The 21,009-nt window shown below is 50.2% G+C and overlaps 2 long non-coding RNA genes across 2 annotated transcripts; one reads left to right on the forward strand and one right to left on the reverse strand.

The window, feature by feature from the left end:
• Positions 1-961: 961 nt before the first annotated feature.
• LOC134477399 (uncharacterized) lies at positions 962-13,925 on the reverse strand. The gene is made up of 3 exons (XR_010049458.1): positions 13,538-13,925; positions 12,912-13,085; positions 962-5,663 (listed from the first exon to the last, which is right to left on the reverse strand). It is a non-coding gene; the product is annotated as an uncharacterized LOC134477399 (long non-coding RNA).
• Positions 13,926-14,434: 509 nt separating this feature from the next.
• LOC106028932 (uncharacterized) lies at positions 14,435-20,628 on the forward strand. Its single transcript, XR_002792757.2, has 4 exons — positions 14,435-14,663; positions 16,025-16,183; positions 17,039-17,209; positions 17,912-20,628. It is a non-coding gene; the product is annotated as an uncharacterized LOC106028932 (long non-coding RNA).
• The last annotated feature ends 381 nt before the right edge of the window (positions 20,629-21,009 follow it).

Below are 21,009 nucleotides of genomic sequence, written 5' to 3' on the forward strand. Positions count from 1 at the left end.
ATAAGGCCGCCTTTCCCCTGAACTGCCACATGGCATTTTAGTAGAGTCTGGATTGTGTAGGATTGTAGCATGCATGCGTGTGTGTGCGTGTGTGTGTTTGCACATGTACATAAATCCTTTTTGGGGAGTGTGAATAACTGCTGATGTCTCGTGTGCTGTTTGAGTTAGAGCTCAGGCAGAGACAGCTTCTGGGAACAGCATAGCCTGGCAGAAGGAACCCAGAGTTGTAAGATCCTGACAGATTTCTGGACTTCCCAGGGTCCCTTCCTTGGTGATAGAGGGGCTCAAGAAGGCTGAAAGGACTTTCCCCTGGACAAGGGACAGGGAGGGCTCCAGTGACATCGAGTTTTCTTTCCTGTTGTGGCCCCTGAGTTCTTAGAGAGTCTTGTTTAAACTCTGCAGCCTAGCGTCAGGCTGGGGTGCCGGTGGCTGAGGGGGAGTCACTGGGCCACACTCGTACTGGAAAGAGAACCAGGAGGGAACCCCTTCCTCTCCCCCAGGCTGGCTCAGTGGCGGAGCTGTTCTCAGTGAGAGACCTTCCTGGCTGCATCTTAGGGACCAACACCATGTTTCTTTACCTCCACTCCAGTACAGGGACTTTCTGTCTTCTTCCCTGCCATTCTTAAAACATTAAAGGTTTTATTTTTGAAAAGGCATCTACCATGCTCTGTGTGTATCTCTGGTTCACATGTTTGCAGTATGACAACCCTAAGAAAGTCTGCCCTTCTGGGTAGATATATTTCTGAGCATTCTGGAATTTCATAAATTTTAATCCATGCCATGAACATGTCTGGCAACTTCTCCCTAGAATAGAAATACTGTTATAGATCCCATGGTAATTAATATTTTAAGAAGCTGAGAAATGAGTACAAATGCGATTTAATCATTAAACTTTTAAAGATTCTGTACATGCTTCATCTCTCCTCAGTTGGGTTCTGGGAGCCCATTTTCCTCCTGTATTTAATCTGCAGTGCTTCTAGGAAGATATTTCAAGGAACAAAATAGATGGGGATCTTGGTGTAAAGTACTTTCCCTAAGAAGCGGTTTCTTAAGAATGCTGTTTTAGGTAAAGCTCTGTGGCTTCTGGGAACAGATATTTATTAAAACACAGTTGTAATAGAGAGTTTTAAGGGCCTCCAAGAACAGGAAATGTGTAGACTCACAGTCTTTTCTGTTGCTATCACAGAATACCACAGACTAGGTAATTTACAAACATTCCAAGTTTATTTGCTCTGGGTTCCAGTGGCTGAGAAGCCACCCCTTTGGAGAGGGCCTTTTTGCTGTGTCATTGTGTGTTTGCAAAAATGTGGTAGAACTCATCTTTTTTTTTTTTTAAATCAAGACCGCTCTGCCACAATTACTAGTCCACTGTCTCTGTAGCAGTGCTATCCATTCGTGAGGGTCAATCTATTCATGGCCTCATCAGCTCCTAAAGTCTCACTTCTTAATGCTGCTAAACAGCAGTGAATCTCAGCATGAGATTTGGAGGGGACCCTGAAATTCACAGCATCATCTCACCTGGATACAGGACATGGGAGTCACAGACTGGGACAAACCTCTGGGTCACCTCCTTCCTCTCCCACTGGGTTAGCAGAGAGACACTACCCTTCCAGTTCCCCCCTTGGTGCTGGTTCCTTTTTCCCTGTCCACACTGTCCTCTAGGGTAGTACTGGCCTTCATGTTGATATGTGGTCTATGATCTATACCATAAGCCTGGTTCATCAGTGAACGGGTTCTGAGGGTCCGGTCACTGGACAGGGTTGTCACAGCCATGGCGTGCAGATTCGCTTGTGGTGGCTCCAGAGTGGTGGTGGAGGCAGAGCTGAGGTCTTGTGTCTTAGGACGCAGAGAAGCTTTACCTGCTACTTGGGAGCGCAGCTGAGGAGGCAGTCAAGGGGCCTGAACACCATCGGGAGGAGACCGAGCAGGCTAAGAAATTGGAGATGTCTTCCTTTTTTGTGTATTTGAATTTTTGTAGTTTGAACTCTAAAGAGGGACGCTATTTGGGGCTTAACATTTGGGCTGTCACTTCACTGGGAATTCACACTATGTAACTTTGGGGTAGTCTTCTCTGTATTAATTGGGTTCACTGTGTGAGCTGCAGCAGCCGCTCCTAGACCACGTGGCTGGGCTGAGCATGACTGGAGGTCAGAAGCAGACGCAAGAGTGATTGTTTGACTCACGGTAAAATCAGCCTTGGAGCTAAAGATGTCCTTTTCCATCAGAGGCCTCTGAGACCCCTGCCCCACAGAGTCGGCAGTGCTGTGTCCTGAGGGAGGGCACCCCACCGCCAGACAGCCTGGGACTGAAGGGATTTCAGCACTGAATTGCCAAAGTCCCATTCCCGGTGAAAGGTTCCCTGCTCCACCCAAAGGAGGAGCAGCCTGGCTCTGCCGCTTGGCCAAGCTCTTCCCCAGGGGGTGGCGAGAGAACAGGCTTGCTTTGGCTGCCAGTGGGCTCTGGCTTCCTTCTAGTGAGGGCTCTGCGTGTGTTTGGGCGCCTTCTATAGCAGTCAGATACAAAAAAGGGGAAAAGCAGAAGCTTCCGGTTCTTGTAAGTCCAAGCTTAAAATACCTCAAATGTTGCTTCCATGATGCTATCCAGGTCCAGGCAGACCTGGAGCAGCCTGGATTCCAGAGGAGAGGGAGGATGTGGCCTCCGGTTCCCTGAGAGATGGAACAGGACGCCTCTACAGCGCAGGAGAAAGGGGGTGAGGTCGTCTTTGGGAGCGATCTATCTGCTGCGCTACCATTTCCCAAATCGCGAGGCCCCCAGGAAGGTAACTGGTGTAGGAGTCCCTCTAGGGCACGTTTTATGTACCCTGAGATGAGTCCCACTACCTCCTTGCGGACTCAGATTCCAAGACAGACGCATGTGCAAATACACAAGTGTAATACAGGACGATGTGTGTGCATGTGTCTATGCACACATGTGTTTACACACAAGTATATGTGAGATGAGAATTCTGTGTAATGGTTTCTTTCCTTTTGGGGTGGCAGACAGATGTTGTTAGACTTCACAATGCACAGGGTTTGGGGAATGGATAGGACTTTGTGTGGTATGTGGGGGATGAGTATACCAGGCCCGTAAGAGTTTCAGAAATGTGAGAGTGCATTGTTTGCACTTTATGCCTGCAGTGTGAAGTTGCGTGTGAACCCCGAAGAGCAGGATGGGAATGTAGCACGGACCTGCTCTGCCCTGTGGGAGCATGGACTCATTTTAAAGTGGGGCGTGATGTCATTCAGTTTTGGTTCTAATTTTTGATGTTATCCTTGGGCAGAGTTAACAACTATTTCTCAAACACCTTCTGTATGCCAGGTACGCACACCTACATACCTTAACATGTATTGCGAGAACTCTGTTCTGAAGATTAGCACCCTCACTAGAAGAAACCGAGGCACAGGGAAGGCAAATAAACTCGCTCCACCTCACCCAGCTGGTAGAAGGCTCGTGCCTGCATCTGAGGGCGGGAACTCTCTCTCCTTAACCGCACTGTGTCTCTGTCTGCGGACTTTAGGACCGATTGTTTGCTATAATATAAGGAGAGGCTGGAGAAGGCTCCACTATCTAGGAGGTGTGGAAGTGATTCAGGTGAGCACTATCACATCCCCAAAATTGTACCAATAGTTGGAAAAAGTGACAGAAGCAAATCTCATAGACATTAGGGGAGGGAAGATAATAGGATTAAATAAGCACCTGAATCCGTAGGGCAGAAAAGAAGGGTTGGAAAGGACTGAAATTCCTGGTTTGGGTGAGCTGCTGTGCGAGACACTGGCGCTGTCATAAATTAGACGGAGGTGAGGATAGTTTGGTTTGGAGGGGAAACCAAGTCCAGCTTTGCTACATGGGATTTGAAGGCCCGTGTGTGGGAGGCAGCTGGGACCCGGATGGGCTTCACGGAGAAGCCAGCTTCAGGGAGGGAGTGGCCCCTTGCACCAAATGCATCAGGAGGTCGGGTAAGGTAAGACATGTATCTCTACCGCAGGACTTGTAAGTACAGAGGTCAGCACGACCTCGACGAGGCCGCGTAAGTGAACGGGTGGCCGCGAGCCAGCCTGCTGTGATGACGGGAGCAGGAAGGGAAGTTGGCAAGGGGTGGCCCAGATTTCCAAGAACTCTCCAGAGGAGGAGCAAACACTGCACAGAGATTTACAGAAGGAGGCAGCCAGGCAATTTGCTGGCTGGTTTGCTTATGTTTTTAAGACCTGGGCTGTTTTCTGAGATGCGTCAGGGGGAGAGGGAGGTTCCAGATGCAGGGGGAAGAGGAACAGAAGTGACGAACCTAAGCAGCTGAGGCCCCACAGGGGGGATGACCACAGCACAGGTGGGGGGACTGGCTTTACAGGAAGTTTCTCCTTTAGGAAATCAGGAGAGGAGACCATAAGGATGTTTGGAGAAATGGGTATATTTGTAGTCACGTGGTGAGTAGCAAATTCAAAAGTGTCGTGTGTCTCTAAGAAATACTAGCATGTCATTTGTACAAAGAGGAAAAGAAACCTAGGCTCAGAGAAAAAGACGGTGCAGGTCAGAATAACACTTGGGTGAACAGGTTCTGGAAGGCAAACTGCATCCCTGAAGAATTCATTCTGTGCTGAGCACCAGATCGGGTTGATCCGTAAGCATAATAACAGTGAATAAATAACAGCTGGGCTTAGACCCTCTGGACATAGTAGATAGAGGATGCTCTATAAATATTTATTGAGTGACTGCTGTTTGCATTTTATGGCTGGCCTGGGCTGTAGGTAGGTTCTTCCTCTTCAATGAATCCTCATCAATGAATATTGATCGAACATCTACTGTGGAAAAACCCTGACACTGCCGGAATCAGGGGAGGAGCGAGTGGGATTCTCAGGAAGCTCCAGACAGCCCCTGCCCTCCGGGGACTGCCAGCTAAGTGCTGGACATTAACCCTTCTCTCCTTCCTCTCCCAGTGTCTCAAGATCCTGAGTGGTGACCCAGCATCCCAGGTGGTCCCTGAAGGATGCTGACCACAGCTCTACCCTGTCCCATGACAGGGTCTCCCAGTGTCAGAAGTAACTCTACTGGTGGGGCCAGAAAGCCAGCTAGGAGCTCAGGGTGTGGTCCCCAGTTCCAAACAGTAGTTTCAAATGCAAATTCTTAGGCCTCACTAGGAAACTTCAGGGTATGGCACTCAGATTTCTGGGAGGCACTTAGAAATTTGTGTTTTGGCAAGATTTCTAGTAATGGGATGCTCTTTCAGATTCGAGAACCGCTTCCATGGGCCACAGTCGTGTTCAGAGCCCATCTCAGGAAGCTTCTGAATGTTTGGTCCCCAGCACTTAGGCCAGACATCCAATAAATGTCTCCAGGAGTCCCGGAGCTCAGCCGGTGGTGTGCTCCTGTGTGGATGGAAGGAATGCAGAGGGGAAGACCGGAGAGCGAGGAGGAGTGTGGACCTGTTACCTTCTCCCTCTGCTCAAGGTGGGCTGGGAGCCAGTCAGGGGACACAGAGGGAACCAGAACTGGGGTTGGAAGTCCCCTGGCCAATGGTGCACAGCTTGATCTGGAGTCTCGGCCCTTTAAGGACAGTCGGTCAGCGGTAGTTTTATCATGACAGTTATTACTGAAGGGGTATGATGTGCCGATGCCACTGGCTGCCTAGTTATCCCACAGGATTCTCATCAGTGATTTCCAGTTTATCCCTGTGTTTCAGAAGAAGGAAAAAGGTGAGTTAGTTTTTCCTAAAGTCAGCCATCCAGTAAACTGGTAGAACTGGGACTTAAATTGAGATTTGCTCTTAGATTGATAAATCTGTAAGTTATAGGGGTCTAAAATACAAGGAAAGTTCCAGACTCTTGGTCCACTTAAGAAATTCTCAGGCCGGGGATTTAGCTCAGCGGCGTAAGCACCTGCTTTGCAAGCAGGCAGTCATGAGTTTGATCTCTGGTATAAAACAGAAAGAAAGAAAGAAAGAAAGAAAGAAAGAAAGAAAGAAAGAAAGAAAGAAAGAGGAATTCTCTCTCTCTCTCTCTCTCACTCACACACACACACACACACACACACTGCCAGCAGTTTACGTGAGACTGAATCAGTAGCCACCCCCCATCTGAGGGGTCCCCCTCTGTTTGCTTGCCCCCATCTTCAGTGCAAAATGGCCATTTCCCAGATTCCTTCAAAGTCCACGGAGTCCACTGGCCAGCACAAAGTGCTACAAGGCATCTCACAGCCTCCTGCGCATCTCCCTGGTGGTTCCTGTGTGACCCCCAGTCTCCTCGGTCCTAACTCTGTCCCTCTCTTCTCTCTGGAAGCAGCTGCTATGACCTCCACCCGATCATTCTTGTGAGAAGTGCGTAGGGAGCTCCCGAGCACAAACCGAGGAATTTGTTTTCCTAAAGCACGTGTGCGTGGTGGCTCAGCTCGGTGGGTGACTGCCTTCTGCACTGGCCTGAGCAGTCTTTCTGGAAAAATCAGCCCACTTGTCCCACTCCTGAAGCTGCCCTTCTCACCCAGTCTGCGGTCGGGTCACAGGAGCCCAGGATGCTATAAGCCCTCTGTGTCCCCAGCCTGGGAGCTATGGGGAAGCTGGTGCCTCACACCCCGCACCCCACAGACCCGGGCTCCCAGCTGCTCTGAAAGGCGCTGCTGAGTCCACTTCCCTGCCTGTCGCTGCTGGGCTGGAGAGCTCGCAGGCCTGGGGCCTGGGCTTTCTTCCCCGTGGCGTTTGGCGATGCTCATTGCTAGTGCTAGCTCGGCCCTGGCAGGGCTGAGACTGTGTAAGTGAAAAATAGAGGAATGAAACCTCAGAACACGTTATGACCTTCAAGAAGATTTGGTTTGGACTGGGTTCTAGAAATGGTCTGGATTTTGGTTGCAGAATTTTTGTTTCCCAAAATGCATTTTGAACTTCTTTGGAGAGCTGTTCACAGCTCCAAGAGGCTGTGAGGCCCTGGCTGGGGGTAACTGTGTCCCTCACTGGAGTCCGGTGTCACTGGGTGAAAGGAGGATAGGAGTGGACTCTGTGGACATCACCTCAGGGAAGTGGACTAAAGAGCTTCCCAGCGTCACTGCGTGGAGCTGTCCTGCGCGCTGCTAAAGCAGCTCGGTTACGCACAGCAGACACGGGAAACTGAGCCACACTGCTGACATCACGTCTGTGACCTCAACGTAACAGCAGCGTGGGATGCGGGCGCCAGCGGGCGGCCTCATTTCCTCCTTCCTCTGCCTCCCTTTCCGGTGCCCACTTCTTCCTACTGATTTCTTCTCCTCTTCCTCTCGCCTTTCTCATTCCTCTCCTCTCCTCTCCTCTCCTCTCCTCTCCTCTCCTCTCCTCTCCTCTCCTCTCCTCTCCTTTCCTCTCCTCTTCCTCCCTTTCCTCCTGCATTGTTTATCAAAGCAATCCATCTGGTTCTTCTGCTGGAGACAGATGACTGCAAAGATGTGGGAAACCCACGGATGTCAGAAGAGACTCTGAAAATATCTCCAGGGAGGTGAGATTGGAGACCACTCAGTGAGCTTTTCCTCACCAAATGCCCTGAACACCTGATTTTACACAGAGCCATCATCCGGCTGCCTCACTCCAACCTGTTCTACTTGGTGTTGGCCATGGGAACCAACTTGGTATCAAATGCAAATTACTCATCCTACCTAGTTCTGTCACCTACTGAGGTCATTCATTTGACTTTACAGCCTCTCCTCTGAATTTGAGAGAGAGAGAGAGAGACTAGAGAGAGACAGAGAGAGACAGAGACAGAAATAGACAGAGACACAGAGAGAGAGAGAGAGACAGAGAGACAAAGAGAGTCAGAGAGAGAACTGAGGTTGAATCCAGGAGCTTCATGTTGAGCTCTTTTAATCCTTTTCTATTTTTGAGACAAAGTCCTTCTAACCTGCTAAGCTGCCTGCTCAGCTGGGCTCTAACTTGCCATCTTTCTGCTGCGTCCCCCAAAGTGCTGGGTTGGTAAGTGTGCACCACCGTGCCTGGGGATGGCGTGTAGTGTCCAAAGCCAATCAAATCAACGAAAAGTATGCTAGCATCCGTCTTTATGATTAGTGACTAACCCTGACCCTGACCCTGACCCTGACCCTGACCCTAACGCTAACCCTGACCCTGACCCTGACCCTGACCCTGACCCTAATGCTAACCCTAAGATCCTCATCAGGCAGGTGCTCAAGCATAGCTCACTTAAGACTGCTCCTTAAAACCCTCCTTCTACTGCCTGGGAACAGAGAACAGAAAGGCCAGAGGCGCTGCTTGTGAAAGGGTTGGTTGTGGCTTCTGGTTTGTGACACAGTGTGGCACCAAGAGTAAGATGAGTTGACTTTGCTGAGGGACGTACCCGGTTCCATCGGAGGCTCCCCTGAACATTCACTGGCGTCATCAGTGAAGTTGCTTTCTTTTGCTGTCAGGCACAGGTACTGTGAGGGCGCAGTGTCCACCACGAGTCCCCTGAGAGAGGGTGCTGAGGAGGAGGCTGAGGGGAGGACCCAGCACGAAGGAGAGGACCCAGGCGAAGGAGAAGACTCCTGAGGGACGCCTGGGTGTCTGGGTCTCTGAGGCTGCAAAGCCATTCGGTTCGTTCCTGGGGCCCATGCAGTCTCGGTTGTATTTAAGACGGTTTGAATTGGGTTTCAGCCACTACGGATGGAAAGTTCCAGGCAGGGACGAGAGACACAGTGCGTTAGTTGTGAGGGACGCCCGACCCCAGAAGCAGGGGCAGGGGCTTCTCAGTTGTGTTTACCCATTGACAGGTAGAGATAACAGGCACTCAGTAATATCCATGGTAGAGTTAGGGCGAGGTTGGGCAGCTGGCATGCCTCCTTTTGTTTTCTTAAGCTTAGAGAGTGGATAGTCTATTTCTGATTGGTTCTTGAAGTCCTTTTTAAAAACTTTAAGCTCGTCCCTTGTGCCTGTAACAGGAAGTAGAGTCACCCAGGCTGGGCTGGAGAGGCGAGGGGGTGTCCTGGGGTGGGGTGGAGAGGAGGAGAGGAGCAGGTTCAGCTGCCCTGAGCTGCGGGGCGGGGTGACTCTGTTTCCCCGACAGCTCTTTCTGGTGTCTCCATGCAGAGCTTTGTCCCTTTGGAAGCTGTGGGCGCCATCTTTATTCACCGCACGCTGCTTGCTTCCTTTCTCCTCCTTTTCTGCTTCTCTCCCTTCTTTATGCTCTTTTATTTTCTCCAGTAGTCTTCTCTCAATAAATCTCCCACTTCTCTCTTTTTGATTTTTCTTTTATTTTGCACAGCTGTTCCTCCTGCTCATGGTCCGAGAGCCATGAGTTGGTTGGTCTTCCTGCCCGCCCTCCCCACGCCCATCCCGGGTCTCTGCCCTTACCCCACCCCCCGGAATCTCGGGTGCAGGCTGGCGATGGAAGTGAGGGAGCCCCTGAGGGGTGCCAGTGACCGCCAGCTCTCCAATGCTGTCGGTCCGGAGCTGAAAGGCCTGAAGCATGGTGTCCTGCATGATTTGCCCCCAGCTGCCTCTGTGGAGGTCACCACCATCTCTCAGTAGGTAACGAGCTGGACCAGTGTGGGAGAACACAGAGAAGACAGTGGGTCACAAAGTCTTCAGAAAACATGGTCCTCAGACAGAGATGGAGTCCTTGAAGTCAAGGGTGCAGGACCCAGTTCTCAGTTCCAGAAGGTTCTGGCCAAGTTCCCTAACCTACTGAGTGTCACTGTCTTTACAACACATTCAGCTCTTGGTATCCATGAGCTCCAAGACCTCCTCTTCCTCCAGATTCCCAGTCCGTGGCTCAAGGTCTTATACAAAGTGGCATGGGATTTGCTTATACCCTATGCCCACCCTCCTGTGTAATGACATAGGGGAACGAGACACCCGACCTATTGTACGTCCAATATGAGTTCCTGTTCTCTAAAATCAAAAAGGGAGTTTTAGGAACAATGCAGGTTAAGAGCAGAATATATTTGCTGAGAGAAAGAAAGCTTCTAAGAGAGCATGAGAGAGACATACGCAGAGACAGACAGAGACAGAGACAGAAGAGGTCCCGAGTGGGTTCCAATGACTCTGTCTTTTCTAGGCAGTTTTATAGAGTAAAATCACAAAGTGAGGCAGGTCTAAAATGGGGGAAACATGGGAACTCACAAGACGGGCATGAAGTGGGACAGAGCTATGGTCAGCCAGTGAGATTCATTGCACAGGTAAACTGATTAAATCAGGAACAAACGGGGAAGCCAGTCGTGTAGCTAGTGGGCATGAACAGAGAACAGTGTCTTCCTAGGGGTTGGCATGGTGACTCTTGGCTTCCTCAGGGCGATAGAGACCTATTTAGAATATCAGTCCTGATGTGTATGCTTAGGAAGCATGTGGGTGCATTTGAATCATCTTTTGTCTTAAGGTCATGCCCACAGTGGGAGGCGTCTGTCCCCTTCACAGTTGCCAGGCATGTGGCCTTCTGCACTGGTTCCTTTGAGGACCCAGCCTTGCCTGTAATGTTCTATGTAACTCAGCTGCCTATAACAAATTTGTGTCACCTCTGGGTGACTTGATGACTTGTGACAACTAATACAACATAGATGCCATGTAAGTTGCTGTTCCACGATGCTCTCTAGGGACCGGTGACAGGAAGCTGCCTCCCTTCCCCCCTCAGAAGCAACTAAATTCTCTGAACAATCGGCAGGGGGGTGGTGTGGGAGACAGAAAGGCGGATTGGGTGAAGCCTAAATTAATTATTTCAGAAGCAACTAAATTCTCTTCGTCTGGATGAATCTCTGGCCTCTGAGTCTTTGGCACCACCGTGGCACCTGTCCTGTGGTGGCCTCTCGGCCATTTCCGTCTAGGACAGTCCTTTCTCTGACAAGAATCCCTCACCGCTGTCCAAAGGGGAACATGCACTCCCCACCTCATGAATGAGTGAACCAAGAGAGAGGGAGGCGGGGTCGGTGTCAAGGACAAGATCTGCACATGGACGTCGACGGCATGTTTGCGGGCAGCAGCCGTTCTTGAGGTGCACTGAGCCCATGGTGGGGAGCTCTGCTCTCCAAGTATACTTGGTGTTCCCTGGCCGTCCACAGTGGCGCCCACAGAACCCCCGTGGAGACAGGTGGCAACAAGGAGGCTGTGGGGTCTCTGCGTAGAGAGTCTGAAAGTCCTACCAAGGACAGAAAGGAGTGACCAGGAAGCAAGCCCAGGACAGAGGCAGAGACGGAAGTCACAGTATGGGGACCGGCACAGGCCTGGAATCCCGCTGGCGCTCAGCTTCTCCAGGCCAATTTCCTTGCGCTGTCCCCATCCATGTGGGGTTTTAGGTTTCCTCTGCTTCAGGACTTCCTGGCCGGGAGCACCCTGTGCCTTATGCAGAGCTCTGAATGGCTCCTGTTGACTTCTGAGCCCCTTGAAAGCTAGGCTCACTTCAGTTGATCTTTGCCCTGCTGTTCCTGCAGTGGCCTGCTTAGAGGTTTCCAAGCATGAGATGCCAGTTTGCCCACCCGGGGACTCAGCAGTGATCTGAGCACTGTCTTAGGTAACTGGGGGCACAATCTAGAAAAAAAATTGTAAAATGCATGTTTGTAAAAAGGTTTGACACAGGTGACAGGTACGGAATGCATGGCTCTGCACCAGTGTGTGACAAAGCTCTGGCTCTTCTTGGTCAAGGTCACCGACAAAAGCAAAGAATCCTGGCTCCGAACCTGGGGTCAACCTGGAAGTCTGGTGGAGAACTCGGAGGGGCTGGGGGAGCACGGCCCCTGCCCTGGTGGAAAGTCTTGGTGGGGTGGCAGTTTAGGATCCAGCGTGCTTGACAGAGTCCCTTCCAATCTGAAAATAGACTGAACTTCCTGAGCTGCTTCTTTGGAAAGCTAAAGCTTGGAGGGCTTTTCTGACTTTGAGCCTGCCTGTGTCAGCATTTGGAGGAGAAATGAGCATCGCACAGAAACCCACCGCATTAACGATCAGCATGGGGGTGGGGGTGGGGAGGCAGGCCAACTGTGTGAAGCCTAAAGATTAAAGAATAACCTAAAATCCAAGTCCTTCAACTGTTTTCACCTGAGCTCTGTCCAAGCCACTCCTGTAGAACAACTTCATATTCTCTGATGCATCAATAATACGACTGGCAATGCGATCACTAAATGCCTTGGCAGTTTGATGAGGTCATTAATAATACCTCTTGTCAGTGACTTAACTCTAGTTAATAACTTCCTTGTGACTTTCGTCAAATCGATTTTCCTGGGGATGTTCATTTCCAAAGGTTTGTGGATGTCCTTCGACTGTTAGCCAGTGACAGAAATAGCCATTCTGCTGTGGCGTGTTTTGAGGTTTTGCCCTTACTTCTAAGAAAGAGGCGATAATTGTGTAAACCAACTACTCATCTGCGTCTGGCATTCAGCTTGAACCTAAAACCTGAAGCAATATTTTCTAAAAGGAGTAGTTTCGTGTAATTTTCACAATAACAGTGTGCCAACTCCAACTATGCTAAAATGGCAGTTATATAAGTCTAATAGAGGAGAAAAAAGTCCTCTCCTCACCTCTCTTCGGGAACAGTTTCTTAGAATTTTCCTGACGAATGCAAGCTAATGTTAGTGCACTGATTTCTCAGCTTCTGCTGCTCTCCCCACGCTACCAATCCAAACCCACTTCCAGGCCAGCGCCAGCCCAGGCTCCCAAGGGAGCTGTCTCCCGGACTGCCCTGTGGGGAGCAGGGAAGCTTAGGAGAGGGCCAGCGAGAGCCGCTGGTGAGATTCCAGGTCTGCCAGACAGTGGAGCAGCCTTTGGGGCTGGAAGGCGGCGAGAGATGATAGATAGATGATAGATAAGATAGACAGAGACACTGAGGGAGACAGAGTTGCTTCGTGCATGAAATGATGATCACTGAGAATCTGTCACTCACCCTAGGAACCTGGAGCCCCTAGGCTTGGCAGAGGGACGGGGGCCCCCACACACTGCTTGTTGAATAAATGAACTCTTTGAACAGAGCTGAACAGGGTTTGAATAAACTTACAGATGACCGATGTGTGCCAGCATAAGAAGGGAATTCAGTCTCCGCTTCTTTTCCCTGTTCTCTTCCTCTTCTAATTACACAGATTACCTGGAAGAGGGTCTCAGGTGGAATCAGGAGGGCGTCTCCCACCATGACGGGTAACATATATGTAGATATATGTAGTCTTTGAAATTTCTGAGAGAGAGAGAGAGAGACAGAGAGAAAGAGAGACATGCATACATAATCTCTGAGGCCCCTTGACACTAAAAAAGTCCTCTTTTTCCATCTGCAGCATAAGCTAGGTTAAGAGTTGGTCTTTGTCCGGCTTCTGGCCCAGAGGAGCCTGGTCTCCTTTACACACAAGCGTCCTTTCACCCACTTAGGGAGCCCTGGCCTGAGTCCTCTTCTTCTGAGCCTCGCCCCGTGCTTCCTGGCAGCCCCGCCCCACCCTCTTGAGCTCCACACTGCAATCTGTCCTCTGTCTTGGAGATTTCTCCTGGCTCAGGAGTGCTCACACTTTTCCAGCTCTGACTGAACCCCAAGGGCCCAGTGGGCAGTGCTTTGCTCCAGGCCCTGGCTTCCTTGTCCCCCCTCGCCTGGCCACCACCTCCGCTGCCCATCTCCTGTCCATCCCCTCTCCTCCTTACCTTGCTTCTGAAGGTTGGCTGCATCCTCGCCGAGGTCACTCACCTGACCTTCTGCAGGGCCCTGCTGGGACAAGTCACCTCTTTTGATGCCACTTCAGGAGGTAGCTGTGAGGTTTTTGAGCCTTATCTGCAAAAACGGCCCAGAACGTAGCTGGCAGGTACCTCCTCCTGTCCTTTACTCCCTTGGTTCCCCACTCTCCGTCTCTCCCTGGTCTTTTTACCACTCCACTTCGTCTGTGAAATCTCTTTTTTTGCTGACCCTTTTGCAGAGTTCTCAATTTCTTACCGTCTGTTGCCTTGTGAATTTATGTTTGCGCAGGGTAATTAAATTCACTTTGTGGTTTTACCCAGCGTTCACACCACTCTCTCCTGAGCAGACTCGAAGCTCAACTAACTGTCCATTCACAAGGCAGGGCTGGGGTGGCTCACGGGTCCCCGGGGTGCCACGCCTGCAGAGTGTGGGCTTCTCACGGTCCCACCAATTTTGATCCAAGTGGGTCCAAGTGGGACCAATTCTCATGGTCCTACCAATTTGAGTGTAAACCCAATTAAGGTCTAGGAGACCCAAATAAAGGGATAATGAACTCCACAAGTCAAAAAACAATCCCATGAGAGCAAACTTAGCAAGGATTATGTAAAACATACCACTGTGACAATGTCACTACAAAACTGTATTTATTATTTAAGAAAGTTCAATTTGCAGATAATTGACCAAACCGTAACCGATCATCCATGAAATGAATTGCAAATCATTTCAAAAATCAAAATTATTTTTAAAAATCCTCTCAACTTCTTTTTCAATGCAAGTATTATATTTAATGTGGGATGTGGGTGAATTTGAAAATATTTGCTATGATGTGGGTTGGGGTTTCCAGAATAAGAATGCTGGGCCTTTGAAGGTCTTGAGCGCTGCCCGGCCTCCTGTACGCTCTCCATCTGGCGGCCCTGCAGGAGCCGGAGCTTGGCAGGCTGAGGAGGAGAGATTCCTCCTCTCCCGTCTCCGAGGCTCCCTGTTTCAGTGGGTGCGGCCCAGGCTCCGGGTGGGGAGCCCTCCTGGGCAAGTTAATCTCATCCAAGTCTCTTCGTCAACCTCCTTCATCAGAGGCTACGTCTTATGGTCTTCTAGGTAATTATGCATTGAATTCATTAGTTCTTTCTCGTTCCTTCTGCTGCTGTTGCTCACCTTATACTGGTCACCTTATAACAGTAACTAATAATCTTATACCTGGTCTCCCTGCAGCTGCTCGGTCTCCTGTCCCCTCACAGCCCTGGTCCTTAGAATCCTTCCTCAGGGCTCAAACTTGGCGGGATTACTCTGCTTTCTGAAGCTTTGGGAGCTTGCTCGGATGCAGGAGAAAACGTGAGCTCCTGGCCCAGCACAGAGCACCGGGAACTTGTCCTGGCCTGTTCCCGTGACCATGTCGGTTGATTCGCCCACCTGGCAGTCGGCAGTGACTCTCTACCTCTGAGCTTGCGTGCCGTGACCTTCCTTTCCAGAACACCCTTCCCTCTTTCCTGCTTCACCTTGATTCTTTAAGACTCAGCTCAGGTGTTGCCCATCCGTGGAGGCTTCCTGGGAACACCAGGACTTGCTTTGCACAGCACCCAGCTGCTTCCGTGATCTTCCACTCACAGCCCCTGTGTCCCACTCTGTCCTCTCATCAGTGGGTCCCTGCACAGCAGCCGAGCTCCCATTCCTGTCCCACCCTGCAGATCAGGAGAAGGCCTTCCACTCCAGGGACTCCAAATCCCAACCCTTCTGGGAACCCCAATCCTGGCGCAAACTCAGATACCCAGGAATCCACCTGAAACATGTCCCCTAAAGGTTGTTTGTTTCATTTTTTGAGACAGGGTCTCACTATATAATTCAGGCTGGCCTCAGACTCTGTGGGATCCTCCTGCCTCAGCCTCCTGAGTGCTGGGATTACGTGCTCTACCGTGTCAGGCTGCTTTTCATTTGCTCCAGGAACTGACTTCACCTCTATTCTCTCTAAAGCAGAGAGGATCTTTTGGTTTATCTTTAATTTGTTTTCCTCGTGATCCTGTGATTTGATACTTGGTACCCTGCGCCAAGCCTGGATTTTAGGAAATTAAATGTGTTGGATTCTGGGAGAAACCAGAGGAGTGACGGGGTATCTCTCTGCAGACAGGGTGTCCCGATTCAGCTCTGGGGTTGCCATTTGAGAACACAGCTGGAACATTTTGAGGAAGAATTATTTTTCTTAAGCCATGCCAGATAACCTGACTGGACACAGTGGTATCCAATTGCTTTTAATCATTTCTATTTAATTTTAATTGTTTCTATCTATTTTAATCCTAACTACTTGCACGGTTAATGGAAAACAAACAGTGGCACCCGGGGCCTCTGCTGTCCTCAGTGCAGCTTGCAAAGCGCAGTCTCGGTGCTGCTGATGTGAGAGGGACAGAGACGCAGGAGCCCGAAGAGAGGCATCTGTGCATCCTTTTCTCCCTCTTCCGGCTTTGCAGTTCCCCGACTGAACAGCCCAGCGGAGCCTGCTTCCCTGCTCTGGAGTTACAAGGCAGGGAATAGAGGAGGAAGTGCACGCCTCGCCTTCCTGGCTCTGTTCTCCACTTCCATGCACGGAGGGAGTTTTCCAGAGTCCCTCTAGGGAGCGAAAGGCAAGGGTGAGTCTTCTCCTCTTAAAGAGAAAATATTCTCGGCCCGCAGGGAGGAGGAGGAGGAGGAGGAGGAGGAGGAGGAGGAGGAGGAGGAGGAGGAGGAGGAGGAGGAGGAGGAGGAGGCAGAGGCGCGAGGTTCCTGTGACCCACCCATGGGCAGTGCCACCTTGCAGCCCCACGTCCTGAAGGCATCCAGGAGCGAAAACACGAATCAGGGCTCTCTGGGCACCATGGCGATTGGTGAATAAAGGGGCATTGGGTGTTGCTCAGTACCCCAGTGTCCATCCAGGGCCAGGTGTGGAGGACACCCCACCATGGCCATTGCTAAGGACTCCAGCTGCAGGGCGAAGTCGTTGATGTGGAACGCAAAAGCGTAGGCACACTCAGCTGACAGTTGGGCAGAGGCTCCCACCACCGCCATGCGTGTTCCCTGCACACGTGTGCAGAGCACAGATAAGGTTATTTGTTTGCACTCTGCTGGCCGCAGCTCAAACATTTGCTAAGCTGACATTTTCCTGCATTTGATGTTTCAAGCACATTTGTTGATACCTGGATTGTTTCACAGAATGAAAGATAGAAATTTTTGAGTTATTTGCGTAATAAAAGGCCGTATCTTTGCCTAAAAACAAATAAACAAACAAAAGAACTACCACTTGGTAACTCAGCTAGATTGCTACTTAGGAAGCTCCTGGCCTCTTGCAATAGGTGTTTCCCTGTGTCCTGAGATGGTGCTGGCTGTGTTTGGTACCTGCCACTTCTGCGACCCTCACAGTGAACCCCTGCAACACAGGTTATTTCTGTAATAATAATAATAATAATAATAATAATGGTTATTGGAATATTGAAATACCTAATTATCAGTTCACAGGTGCGGAGACCAAGTCAGGAAGAAGGGAAATAACCCACCTGAAGGCTCACAGCTGGTGAGTTTAGAGCCGGAACTCAGACCTGGAAGTGGACATTAGCCCGCCCTGTCTGCCCCCGACTCTCTGCGGTTGGTTCCTGCTGCCGGAAAGCTCTGGCCTTGACTACGTGAGTCCCCTCACCCTGTCCCCGTACCTCCCTTCATGATGTTTGTCCCAGTTTGTAAAGATCTGATTGTTTTGTTTCCCCTGAAACTGTGAGCCCAGGATGGTAGGCGTGTGGCTTAGAAAGCCAAAGACATTGTCCCTGACGTCTGTCCAACCCCCTTTCTTCCCGTAATGACAGAATTGTGGCCGTGAATAGCAGCAGCCTTGCCCACGTTTACCAGCCACTTTTGCAATTACATGGAGCGTATGATTTTTATATTTTGCCTAGAAACGTGGGCATAATCATGATGGCAGGTGTCATGTCTATTTCTCTGTGTTGTGGTTGCCTCTGGAGCTCACTGTGACCTCAGGTGCACGACCCAGGGGCTGAATGATAAAGATTTGTGGGTGGCATGGGAGGGAGGAAGGAGAACTCGGGTTCCCAAAGCACCCAGCAGAACGGAGCCACCCACCAGCTTGAATGCTCATGCCCAATTATTACATGGGGACAATCCGCTTGAACTGGGTGACCTTTGTGACAGCAGCCCAACTCCACCCCGAATCTCTAGAGCCCAAGTAGGTGGGAAAAGCAGGAGCTCAACAGATATCTGTTAAGTGGTCAGCTGGAAAACTGCGTGAGTGATCGTCTCTCCTGATGATGTTTTCACAGAACTACCTGTAAGACGGCACTAAACCTCGCTTCTTCCCTCCTGTCTTAACACAGCACTGCTCACACAAAAGGAGATCAAGGAATGAAGAACTGATGGAAAGCAAGTGTCCGGACTGTCTACAGTCACATTCGTGTGTCTTTTTACATCATTCCTGATGTGTAAATATTTGCAAATAGTTAAAAAGTTCAATCTCATATAAAAAGCAATTCATTCTGAAACTCATGTATGAGGGACCTTCCTGTCAATTATCAAGTCGAAATAACTGAGCTTTAGGTCAAGTAATCTGTTGTGTTTAAAGAGCTCAGAGTTAGGAGACCGTTATAGTCATACTGTGGTCTTGGACAAATCACCCAAGATTTCAGGCACTGGCTGAGCATTAGAGGAATGGTAGCTGTGTCTGATCAAAGGGAGACAGAAAGGGTCCTTCTCGGAAGCCCCTTGCAGTCCTGAAATGGCATGCTTCTGTGCACTACACTCCCTCTGCCCTTGACAGGGTCTGGGTTCATACTCACGAGGGATCCGATTCGTCTAAAGTTCTACCAGGTGGCTGGTTCCCAATTTACGATGAGGCTCACAATGGGCCAGAGACTGTGTTGAGCTGTGAAGTGCACTTAATGTGCCCTGAAACCCCAAGAGTGGCTACACCACTAGCTGCTGGTTAAGTATTTTCCTGATGGGCCCTGACATGCCAATGTGGGTACCAACCAGGAGTCCAGCTCCTTGTCCACGAGCTCACTCATGCATTCCCACGGCAGCTGTGTGTCAGGCTGTCTGTCACTCTGTCCATACAAGTCACTATGGGAGGAGATGGAAAAACAGCCATGGACGAGACAGACCAGGCTGTGTCCTGGGGAAGCTTACATCCTAGCTGGGGACGGGCACACAGCAGCAGTGAAACACGGACACCAATAAGGGCAGGTGAGGTCCGAGTGAGAGAGAGAAAGAAAGCGGCCAGAGCCACCTGCCAGGGATGAGAGAAGACGGGGTAGAGACGAGCTTTCATGAGAGTGCTCTGCTAGGGACCACAAGACGCTTGCTGCTATCTGAAGGAACAATCTCTGTGGCTACTCATGGTAAAACCAACAATTGCCACGTAGACGGGGCGACCCAAAACCACAGTGAGTGTTTACATTCTAAGCTGAAGATGAATCGCCGTTTATCCTCCTCAGAAATGCTCCTTACTTCAATTGTGCTTAGCTTGTTTTCCTTGCTACTTTCTAAAGCCTCTTACAGTTAATATTGACAGCAACTTGTGTCAAGCAGACAGAGGACATGTCCTCCTGTCCCTCCCTGGATCTGACACTGTGCAACAGATGGTTCTTCCCCTGCGGGAAAATGACCAAAAAGGGGAATCAGTTCAGGACATCGAGGGAGCCTCAGAAAGGCAACTTAGATGCTCCCAAAAGCCGTCCAGAGCTGCTTTAGAAAGTGGCTGGAACAGAGATCAGTGGCTTGAGGCAGTAGTTTAAGGGAGCCGCATCTTTCACTGTGACTATTTTTAATTTAAACGCTCACTGTAGGAATTGATCACAGCTTTTCCTGAGCGCCTGCCTTGTTCTTGGCACTAACACATATCCTTTGACTGTATCAACTTGCTTCTTCTTCACACAGACCCTGCAGGGTGTTGTTCCCATTTCACAGACAAGGACACAGGTCTCATAAACTCCCCAGAGTCCTGACACAGAGCCGAGGCAGAGCAGGAGATGCTGGCTCTCCACCGTTATCTGCTCGGCCCGCTTCTCTCTGGAAGTGACCAGGGTGATATGGGAGTCAGAAGCCTGGGGACAGAGGCAGGGCAGGCGAGGTCACTAACACACATGCTGCAGTAAGACCCTGGGACCTGCGTGAACAGCCAGTACTTAGAATGGGAAGGAGAGCCAGGCCTGAATGTTGGGGTGCAGTGGGGGTTGAGGTCAGGGAGGAAGAAGCATCAGCCGAGGAGGATGAGAAGCACGAGAGTGGGAGATGGCAGGGGAGGAGGCAGCACTTGGAGCAAGTGGGGTTCACTGTGGTCAGAAGAAGAGAGAAATACTTCAGAGGAGGGAGGGCGGTCCTGTGTGTGGTCTGTGGGACACATCTGTCGGGCTGAGAGCAGAGAAGGGACGAGAGAGAGGAGCTGAAGCAGGACTGGATCTGGGGGCGGGTTTGGGAGAACGTGTGCACAGCAAGCTTTGCAGAGCCCCGCCGTGAAGCAGGGTGTGGCAGCAGAGCTCGAGGTGTCCGGGGGAGGCAGTAGGCCAAGTCAGGGAAATGCACGCATCTGCGCATCCCTGCGTCCTACCTGCCTGGCAAAGCCGGGCGATCTGAGAGCACCTTTGGTTTCTGTGCCCCCAAAACCCATGCACTGAAACCTCTGTGCCATTTTCTCTCCCCTAATTACATGAAATAAGAAGCAAGTAAATAGGTTCATTAATTTCGAAATGGACTCCAGATGTGATACTTTCGAAGCTGTAAAGCTGTGGCAGTTATGTAGAAGCAGCCCTGGAGGCTGGGGTCATGCTGTTGGCTTCTCCATCGTTTCGCCTCACTCAGCCGTCACATAGACAAATAGGAATTCAGGGAGTGGTAGGAGCTTCCATTGCGTTTCAATAATTTTGTGCCTAGGATGTCTGTTTTTGGACTTAGGCTTTGGCTTTGGTCTCCCCTTAGCTATGTGACATCTGTGCTTGGGTAATTTCAAAAGCCAAGAAGTTGCCTCATTATTTGAGAATTGGATTCTGTATATGCACAGTCAAGCCTTAGTCAAAATAGAAATAAAAATCGTGTTTATGTATGCATTGACATGAGACTATTCATTGAGTTATTTATCCTGCGAACGTTTACCCCATGTTCACACTCTTGTAACCACTGTGTTAGAAGCTGGCAACAAAAACAAGACACATTCCCTGCTTATGAGGACCTCTCGAGAGCAGGGTCAGTAAGTAAGATGCTGTGGAGGGAAAACAAAACCATGGTGGTGACATCACAAGGGCCCACGTCCCCCTCGACAGTGCAAGCCACCTGTGCGAGTGTGTGTATGCATTCGTCCACTTTCTGTTTCTATAACAAAATATCTATGACCGGGAATTTTGTAAACAAATAAGGTTTAGTAAGCTCATAGTTTTAAAGGCTGAGGATCAAAGACAAGGTGGTCCCATGTAGTCAACCACTA

The sequence above is a fragment of the Cavia porcellus genome, unplaced genomic scaffold, assembly GCF_034190915.1.
Source record: "Cavia porcellus strain 051 isolate PalLab524CR breed Dunkin Hartley unplaced genomic scaffold, mCavPor4.1 scaffold_8, whole genome shotgun sequence".
NCBI lineage: Eukaryota > Metazoa > Chordata > Mammalia > Rodentia > Caviidae > Cavia > Cavia porcellus.